Raw genomic sequence first — 10,952 nt, forward strand, 5'->3', positions numbered from 1 at the left:
TCCTCATTCCTCCCCTCCTCTCCTTCGTTACCCTCTACCCACACCCCTCCCCTCTAGTAGATATATCAGAACTAAGTCCCCTAATACTAAGAAATGCATTGCCAAACCACATAGTTCAAATGTTTGTCTAATATCAATCATAGTCCGTTTCCATGAAGTGTAATCGACATACGGTTAATATGCAAGTTACAAGTTCCTCGCCTTGACTGATCCGTGCTTCTACACCTGCATTGCTTGCTGTTTGGGGTTTTAGGCTGGGTTTCTGTACAGCACTTTGAGATATCAGCTGATGTAAGAAGGGCTATATATAAATACATTTGATCAGTACTGGGATGTTGGCATTTTGCAGGCCTGAATGTGGCTGTGAACTGGCTTAAAACAGCCACCCATCCACTGCCTGGCAGTTGGTCTTTATATTAATGAGAACAACAAATGAAAAGTCAAACACTCTCTCTGTGTCCTTCTCTCTGTCCTTGCAGTGAGCATTTCATTTCCAAGATAACCAGAGATACCCATCTTTTAATTCTCTTTCCTAGACTGGTCTGTTTGGACCATTAACCAACATTTTGGCCTTGACTTTTACGTTATCTAACCTCGCCTCATCATTTTACCTCATCTAACCTCGCCTCATCATTTTACCTCATCTAACCTCGCCTCGTCATTTTACCTCATCTAACCTCGCCTCGTCATTTTACCTCATCTAACCTCGCCTCATTATTTTACCTCATCTAACCTCGCCTTGTCATTTTACCTCACCTAACCTCATCTCATAATTTTACCTCACCTAACCTCGCCTCATTATTTTACCTCATCTAACCTCGCCTCATCATTTTACCTCGCCTCGTCATTTTACCTCATCTAACCTCGTCTCATCATTTTACCTCATCTAACCTCGTCTCATCATTTTACGTCATCTAACCTCACCTCATCTAACCTCGCCTCATTATTTTACCTCATCTAACCTCGTCTCATTATTTTGCCTCATCTAACCTCGCCTCGTCATTTTGCCTCATCTAACCTTGTCTCATCATTTTACCTCATCTAACCTCGCCTTGTCATTTTACCTCATCTAACCTCGCCTCGTCATTTTACCTCATCTAACCTCGTCTCGTCATTTTACCTCATCTAACCTCGTCTCGTCATTTTACCTCATCTAACCTCGTCTCGTCATTTTACCTCATCTAACCTCGTCTCGTCATTTTACCTCATCTAACCTCGTCTCATCATTTTACCTCATCTAACCTCGTCTCAACATTTTACCTCATCTAACCTTGCCTCATTATTTTACCTCATCTAACCTCGTCTCACCCCAGCCAGTAGGTGCATCTCAAATGGCACCCTATCCCCTGTATAGTGCACTACCTTTAACCAGGGCTGGCACCCTATCCCCTGTATAGTGCACTACCTTTGATCAGAGCTCATAGGGCTCTACAGGCTGCCATTAAGGACCCACCCTATGATTAAAAAAAATTATAATAAAATAAAATCTCTGAAACTGGAAACACTTATCTCCCTCACTAGCTTTAAGCACCAGCTGTCAGAGCAGCTCACAGATCACTGCACCTGTACATAGCCCATCGGTAAACAGCCCAAACAACTACCTCTTCCCCTACTGTATTTATTTTGCTCCTTTGCACCCCAGTATTTCTACTTTGCACACTCATCTACTGTCAAATCTACCACTCCAGTGTTTTAATTGCTATATTATATTTACTTCGCCACTATGGCCTATTTATTGCCTTTACCTCCCTTATCTCACCTCATTTGCTCACATTGTATATAGACTTCTTTTCTACTGTATTATTGACTGTATGTTTGTTTTACTCCATGTGTAACTCTGTGTTGTTGTATGTTTCGAATTGCTTTGCTTTATCTTGGCCAGGTCACAGTTGTAAATGAGAACTTGTTCTCAACTTGCCTACCTGGTTAAATAAAGGACTTGTTCTCAACTGGCCTACCTGGATTAAATAAAGGACTTGTTCTCAACTGGCCTACCTGGTTAAATAAAGGACTTGTTCTCAACTTGCCTACCTGGATTAAATAAAGGACTTGTTCTCAACTTGCCTACCTGGTTAAATATAAAGGTGAAATAAAATAAATAAATAAAAACCCAGCCTAACTAACCCAAACCTTCTCAAAGCGCACAGGTCAGAGACTAAAAAGCTGCTCGATAAGTTTTCACTAAAACCCATATACCTGGAGAAGGCCAAGAGATGGATTGGAGAAGTTTCTGCAGAGCTGAGACATGACATCAGCCCAGCATATAAACCATGTGTCTGTGTGTGTCTGTGTCTGTGTCTGTGTGTGTGTGTGTGTGTGTGTGTTGTGTGTGTCTCTCTCTCACATCTGTGACTAAAGACTCAGTCAACCAGACTTACAGAGTTCCGAGGCATAAAGACATTTGTTAAACCTTCCCACAGCTAATTACTTATAGCTTCTCAGGTAATACGTTTTTTTCGGTCTACAACAAATCTAATTCACCCTCTGTATGAAATAGAGATATAATCTATCTATTTTCTGCTGTAATGTAGGGTTGTACAGTTCTGGAAACCTTTTTATTTTTATTTTAAATCACAGGTTTTGAATAAATCGCAGAAAGAGAATTATTGGATATCCTGCATATTCCCTCATTTATTCCAGGAATATTCCAACCGTTCGGAAATGTTAGCGGAATTTTTCAAGCATAAGTATGAGACAGTATATGTCTATGCGGTGGGTGAAGAGTCTCTTTGGGTAAATACCACAGAGTTGTCAGAGCTGCGGGAAACAAAGGCTCCCACTGAGATGCTGCAGTCACCTGCTCTGCATAACTACAGCTCTGACATCACACACACACACACACACACACACACACACACACACACACACACACACACACACACACACACACGCACACACAGACATACACACACACACAGACATGCAGGGAGGATGTCCAGCAGGCACAGCGATTGCGTCCCTAATGGCACCCTATACCTTATATAGCGCACTACAATTGACTAGGGCCCATAGGGCTCTTTATAGGGAATAGGGTGCCTTTTGGGCAACAAGCCAGGGTTTCTGGTCTAATGGCTGCTGCCTGCGTGCCAGGGTGTAGAGGAGAACATCACATGGACTCCCGAGTGGTTCAGCGGTCTAAGGCGCTGCCTCTCAGTGCTGGAGGCGTCACTACAGACCCTGGTTCAGTTCCAGGCTGTATCACAGCGGTCTAAGGTGCTGCATCTCAGTGCTAGAGGCGTCACTACAGACCCTGGTTCGATTCCAGGCTGTATCACAGCGGTCTAAGGCGCTGCATCTCAGTGCTAGAGGCGTCACTACAGACCCTGGTTCGAATCCAGGCTGTATCACAACCGACCATGATTGGGAGTCCCATAGGGCGGCGCACAATTGGCCAAAGTCGTCCGGGTTTGGCCGGTGTAGGCCGTCATTGTAAAATAAGAATTTGTTCTTAACTTGCCCAGTTAAATAAACGTTTTTTTTTTTTTTTTACTGGGACAGAGCACAGAGCCTGGAGGGTTTAACTGAAATATTATGACTCCTAAAGGTGACTCTACAGGATATGGCTGGTCAAAGATGCTCTTAGGCATGTAATTCACTGATCACACACACAAGCTTGTACACGGATGGATGCACGCACACATGCCACACAACACGCAGGCAACTGTTTTATGCCGTATCCAATGTTTTAAATCCAGCAAAATCAAATTCTGTGGCTGAGAATTCTGTGGGAGAAGAGGTGGGTGTTGGGTTCTGGGCTGGTAAGGAACCAGGGTTGGTAAGGAACCAGGGCCGATCCAAGCGAGGATCACTGTACTTCCGCAGCGCATGACCAGTGGAATTTCACACAGCTTTAGAATCACTGAGCGCTGGGTGTTACAGCTTCAGTCTCAGGTTCCCGTGACAACACTGTTACAGCTTCAGTCTCAGGTTCCCGTGACAACACTGTTACAGCTTCAGTCTCAGGTTCGGATAACTCTGTTACAGCTTCAGTCTCAGGTTCCCATGACAACACTGTTACAGCTTCAGTCAGGTTCCCATGACAACACTGTTACAGCTTCAGTCTCAGGTTCTGATAACTCTGTTACAGCTTCAGTCTCAGGTTCCCATGACAACACTGTTACAGCTTCAGTCTCAGGTTCCCGTGGCAACACTGTTACAGCTTCAGTCTCGGGTTCCCGTGACAACACTGTTACAGCTTCAGTCTCAGGTTCCCGTGACAACACTGCTACAGCTTCAGTCTCAGGTTCCCATGACAACACTGTAACAGCTTCAGTCTCAGGTTCCCATACAGCTTCAGTCTCAGGTTCCCATGACAACACTGTTACAGCTTCAGTCTCAGGTTCCCATGACAACACTGTTACAGCTTCAGTCTCAGGTTCCCATACAGCTTCAGTCTCAGGTTCCCATGACAACACTGTTACAGCTTCAGTCTCAGGTTCCCATGACAACACTGTAACAGCTTCAGTCTCAGGTTCTCATAACTCTGTTACCAACATTTGACTCATGCATCTCTTTCGCATAGAATTGAGAGGCTGTTGATTGTGGCCTGTGGAATGTTGTCCCACTCCTCTTCAATGGCTGTGCGAAGTTATTGGATATTGGCGGGAACTGGAACACGCTGTCGAACATGTCGATCCAGAGCATCCCAAACATGCTCAATGGGTGACATGTCTGGTGAGTATTCAGGACATGGGAAGAACTGGGACATTTTCAGCTTCCGGGAATTGTGTACAGATCATTGTGACATGGGGCCCTTGCATTGTAATGCTGAAATGTGGTGATGGCAGCAGACGAATGGCACGACAATGGACCTCAGGATCCCGTCACGGTAACTCTGCGCATTCAAATTCCCATCGATCAAATACAATTGTGTTCGTTGTCCGTAGCTTCTTCCTGCCCATACCATAACCCCACCGCCACCATGGGGCATTCTGTTCACAACGTTGACATCATCAAACCTCTCACCCACATGACGCCGTACACGTGGTCTGCAGTTATGAAGCCGGTTGGGCGTACTGCTAAATTCTAAAACAAAAACGACGTTGGAGACGGCTTATTTATTCATCATCACGCTGTTTAAATCTAGCTTCTTGATACATCACATCTGTCAGGTGGATGGATTATCTTGTTAAAGGAGAAATGCTCACTGACAGGGATGTAAACAAATCTGAGGACATCATTTGAGAGAAATAAGTGCGTATGGAACACTTACGAAATATTTTATTTCAGCGCTTAAAACATGGGACGAACACTTTACATGTTGCGTTTATATTTCTGGTGGTGTACCCTACGTACTGTATATCTGGTGGTGTACCCTACGTACTGTATATCTGGTGGTGTAGCCTACGTACTGTATATCTGGTGGTGTACACTACGTACTGTATATCTGGTGGTGTACCCTACGTACTGTATATCTGGTGGTGTACCCTACGTACTGTATATCTGGTGGTGTACCCTACGTACTGTATATCTGGTGGTGTACCCTACGTACTGTATATCTGGGCCTAGTTATCAGTATTTTACTTTCCTCTCAGATAACACAAATTGTGTCTCTGTAGTGCCTCTTGTATTTAGACCATAATGGCAGAGTAAATAATGAATTGTCCTCGCATGTGGATTTCCTGCTAAACCAGGTAAATTAGTCAAATTCGATTTAGTTTAGGCCTACAGTAGGCTAATCACAGAAGAAAAAAAAGCTTTTGGTAAAATGTTTCCGTAAATTATTTCGTTTTAACACTGGCGGTGACTGACCTCTTTGTGCAATGTAGGACTGACTGACTGACTGACTGACTGACCACATAAACACAGGGCTTTTCTCTAGCTCAGGGGTGTCCACCAGGTCCATCTACCAGCCGCCTGTGAATACATCACCAAACAATCCCGAAAGTACGTGCACTTTTCACGTGTTCCATCGCAAACTGCCGTAAACAAATCTCACGAGTATCAGACAGCGCAAGCTCCCGCCTACTATCTAATCAAGGCAACATTCACATTATCCCATCGCTGGTTAGACCCTATTGGCATTAAAAAGCTAAACCTAACACAATATCTGCCAATTAATTTCCAGCAATATTTGCCTTGTCTGCCTCTGTCTGTCTGTTTGTGTGGAGTCTGTCTGTCTGTCTGTCTGTCTGTCTGTCTGTCTGTCTGTCTGTCTGTCTGTCTGTCTGTCTGTGTGGTGTGGAGCGTGTCTGTCTGTCTGTCTGTCTGTCTGTCTGTCTGTCTGTGTGGTGTGGAGCGTGTCTGTCTGTCTGTCTGTCTGTCTGTCTGTCTGTCTGTCTGGTGTGGAGCGTGTCTGCCTGCCTGCCTGCCTGACTGCCTGCCTGCCTGTCTGCCTGCCTGTGTGTGTCTGCCTGTCTGCCTGCGCGTTTTGTCTATCACTCCGTGTGTAGCCAGTTGATGTGATAACCGTCTTGCGAGTTCGACAGAAATACTTTCCCCAAAACCTTCTCAACTAAACGTGAAGTAGTCTGACCTACCAGAAGTATATCGTTTGTATCTATTATTTGCAAACGTTGCCATGAAATGAGCAGCAGCAGCAGCGGCACAGAACCATCGCCAGACCGGCACGCGAGATGGAATATTATATGGCTCGTTGCTCACATGCTAGATGTGCAATTAAAAGGGGACTTACACTCAAAAATCTATTTGTTCGTTTTCCAGAGCTTAAAAAAAAAATTGTATTCTGATGTGATTTAACATTTGATAAGAACTCAGAACATCCTATTTCGTTGTTTCTCTATGAACAACTCAACAAAAAAAATTACCAGTAAAACAGAATTTGGGAAAGAAATCACAGATTTTACAGGGGGGGGCCTTAACAATAAAGTTGTTTATGAACCATTATTTTACCAGATATTTTGACAGAAAACTTAGTGAACTAATGTATCTTGTGCACTAAGGACTCAGGGAAGAGTTGCAGGGGAGAGGAGAACAATGTTCCTATTTCAAAGCTATGACCAATGATGTAGAGGGTGAATAAACTAATTTCTCCCTTCCCACCAGCCTGTAGCCAGGACTGTAGCCAGCCTGTAGCCAGCCTGTAACCAGGACTGTAGCCAGGACTGTAGCCAGGACTGTAGCCAGGACTGTAGCCAGGACTGTAGCCAGGACTGTAGCCAGCCTGTAGCCAGGACTGAAGCCAGCCGGTAGCCAGGCCTGTAGCCAGCCTGTAACCAGGACTGTAACCAGGACTGTAGCCAGGACTGTAGCCAGGACTATAGCCAGCCTGTAGCCAGGACTGTAGCCAGGACTGTAGCCAGCCTGTAGCCAGGACTGAAGCCAGCCGGTAGCCAGGACTGTAGCCAGCCTGTAACCAGGACTGTAGCCAGCCGGTAGCCAGGACTATAGCCAGCCTGTAGCCAGGACTGTAGCCAGACTGTAGCCAGGACTGGTCTGCATGAGAGCAGCACCTGACTGACTCTCAGTATAATGTGTCTCTCTGTGAACTCAGAGAATCCTTTGAACTAGATTACGTCCCAAATAGCAAGCTCTTCCCTATAGAGTGCACTACTTTTGACCCAGACCCTGGTAGTGCACTATATAGGGCATAGTGTATCTTTTTATGGACACAAGCATTACACAGAACTGTGGAGGATTTCACATCACTGAGGGTGAAGTAGAGAGTAGCGAGGGAGGGAGGGAGGGAGGAGGAGGGGGGGAAGGCCTAGGGAATGACCTCGGGATCAACCGCAGCTTATTAAAAGGTGGGTAGACAGAGAAGAATGAAGCATCGTGGGAAGGTAAAGAACTAAGACCGAGAGATCTTAAGAGGGCCTTACAGGGTGGAAAGCTGAGGCACCACTGAGTTAATTCTAAGGCGTTTTATTAATTCCACTACAGCACTGGCGGCAAGAATATCTAACAGAGCGAGAACAATGAATGGGAGCGTGTCAAATGGCACCCAATTCCCTACATAGTGCACTATAGTAGCAGTAGTAGTGGTAGTGCACTATATAGACAATAAGGTGCCCTAATGTCAGTCTGCCATTACAACACCGTGACCAGCAGTATTAAGATTTATATTATACTCTATCAAAACTAAAGCAGATTTGAGTTCAGATGACAGTCTGGATGATGAAAGAGCAGAACATGGTTCAATGAATGTCTGCCTTGAAACCCTGGACCCACTCCAACTCTCATACCGCTCCAACAGATCCAGACTGCCTTTCAGGGGTCAAAGCAGTTTCTGGCATTATCCTGAAACCCTGGACCCAATCCAACTCGCATACCGCCCCAACAGATCCACACTGCCCTTCAGGGGTCAATGTACCTTCAGGGGTCAAAGCAGTTTCTGGCATTACCCTGGAAACCCTGGTCCCACTCCAACTCTCATACCGCCCCAACAGATCCAGATAATGCAGTCTCTATTGCCACTCCACACTGCCCTTTCCCACCTGGACAAAAGAAACACCTATGTGAAAATGCTATTGACTACAGCTCAGCGTTCAACACCATAGTGTCCTATGTGAAAATGCTATTGACTACAGCTCAGCGTTCAACACCATAGTGTCCTATGTGAAAATGCTATTGACTACAGCTCAGCGTTCAACACCATAGTGTCCTCAAAGCTCATCAATAAGCTAAGGACCCTGGGACTAAACACCTCCATCTGCAACTGGACTTCCTGACAGGCTGCCCCCAGGTGGTAAGGGTAGGCAACAACACATCTGCCACGCTGATCCTCAACACTGGGGCCCCTCAGGGGTGCGTGCTCAGTCCCGTCCTGTACTCCCTGTTCACTCATGACTGCACTGCCAGGCACGACTCCAACACCATCATTAAGTTTGCTGACGACACAACATCGGTAGGCCTGATCACCGACAACGACGAGACAGCCTATAGGGAGGAGGTCAGTGACCTGGCAGTGTGGTGCCAGGACAACAACCTCTCTCTCAACATGATCAAGACAAAGGATATGATTGTGGACTACAGGAAAAAGAGGACAGAGCACACCCCCATTCTCATCGACGGGGCTGCAGTGGAGCAGGTTGAAAGCTTCAAGTTCCTTGGTGTCCACATCACCAACAAACTAACATGGTCCAAGCACACCTTGACAGTCGTGAAGAGGCCACGACAAAACCTATTCCCCCTCAGGAGACTGAAAAGATTTGGCATGGGACCTCAGATCCTCAAAAGGTTCTACAGCTGCACCATCGAGATCATCCTGACTGGTTGCATCACCGCTTGGTATGGCAACTGCTCTGCCTCCGACCGCAAGGCACTACAGAGGGTAATGCGAACAGCCCAGTACATCACTGGGGCCAAGCTTCCTGCCATCCAGGACCTCTATACCAGGCAGTGTCAGAAAAATGCCCTAAAAATGGTCAAAGACTCCACCCACCCCAGTCATAGACTGTTCTCTCTGCTACCACACGGCAAGCGGTACCGGAGCGCCAAGTCTAGGTCCAAGAGGCTTCTAAACAGCTTCTACCCCCAAGCCATAAGACTCCTGGACATCTAGTCAAATGGCTACCCAGACTACTCGCATTGCCCCCGCCACTCTCTGTTGCCATCTATGCATAGTCACTTTAATTAACTCTACCTACTATCATCACCGTGCCCTTAAGGGAATAACAAATATTATGGACACATTAGAAATAGTGGATATTTGGAGACTAAAAAACCCCGACCTAATGAGATATACATGGAGGAGACTTAATCAAGCTGGTCGTCTTGACTACTTTGTGTCTCTTTCTCTCTTGCATCAAAGGTTAAAAAAGTTTTAATAGGAGACAGAATGCAATCGGATCATCATCTAATTGGCCTTCACATAACTCTTATAGATTTTCCACGTGGACGGGGATATTGGAAATTTAATCAAAGTTTACTGGAGGACAACTTATATTTAACTAAGACAAAATAATTTAGAACTGAATTTTTCCAGTATAATAATAGGTTCAGCAAATCCCCTTATTGTTTGGGATACCTTTAAATGTACCTTCAGGGGTCATTCAATTCAATATTCATCAATAATAAAAAAGCAGTTTCTGGCTAAAGAAACAAGACTAACAAGGGAAATCCATGAACTAATAGTACAGGTAGATAGCAATAAAAATGATACTACAGAGATACAAAATAAGTTAGAGGAAAAACAAAAAGACCTTGAGGAACTTATTCAAGAACGATCTAATGTAATCTATTACAAAAAATAAAGCAAACTGGATGGAATATGGAGAAAAATGCACAAAATTCTTCCTGAATCTCCAATACAGGAACGATAACAAAAATAATTTGCAGAAACTCGTTACTGAAGACGGAGGCATCTATGATTCCCCGAATGATATTTTAAAAGAGGAAGCTAATTATTTTAGGCAGATGTTCTCTTTTCCGTCTCATCCTCTCCCACTGAATGAAGATTATGGTAAGGAATTCTTTCCAAATAATATAAAAAAATGAAAATTAACAAAATGTACATAAAGATCAGTGCGACGGCCAAATTACAGAGGAAGAACTTTTTGAGGCTATTAAATCCTTTCAGTCTGGAAAAACCCCAGGGCTTGATGGCATACCGGTAGAGGTACTTCAAGTATTTTTTGATATACTAAAAGCTCCATTGTTAGATTGTTTTAACTACTCCTATAGAAATGGTAGTCTGTCAGGTACTTAGCAGGAAGGTCTGATTTCTCTATTATTAAAACAAGACCCAGATGGCAAATATAAAGACCCAGTCTATCTAAAAAACTGGAGGCCCCTTAACCTTCAATGTTGTGATGCAAAATGCATAGCACTCTGAATTAAAAGGGTTTTTACCAGGTATTGTTCATCCTGATCAGACAGGTTTTTTACATGGACGATACATTGGAGATAATATACAACAACTACTAGAAATAATAGAACATCATGAAACATCTAAGAAGCCAGGAATGGTATTTATAGCAGATTTTGAAAAGGCATTTGATAAAGACTAAATTTAATTTATAAATGCCTGGATTTTTTCAATTTTGCTAATT

Source organism: Salmo salar, chromosome ssa10 (genome assembly GCF_905237065.1).
Source record: "Salmo salar chromosome ssa10, Ssal_v3.1, whole genome shotgun sequence".
In the NCBI taxonomy this organism is placed as follows: domain Eukaryota; kingdom Metazoa; phylum Chordata; class Actinopteri; order Salmoniformes; family Salmonidae; genus Salmo; species Salmo salar.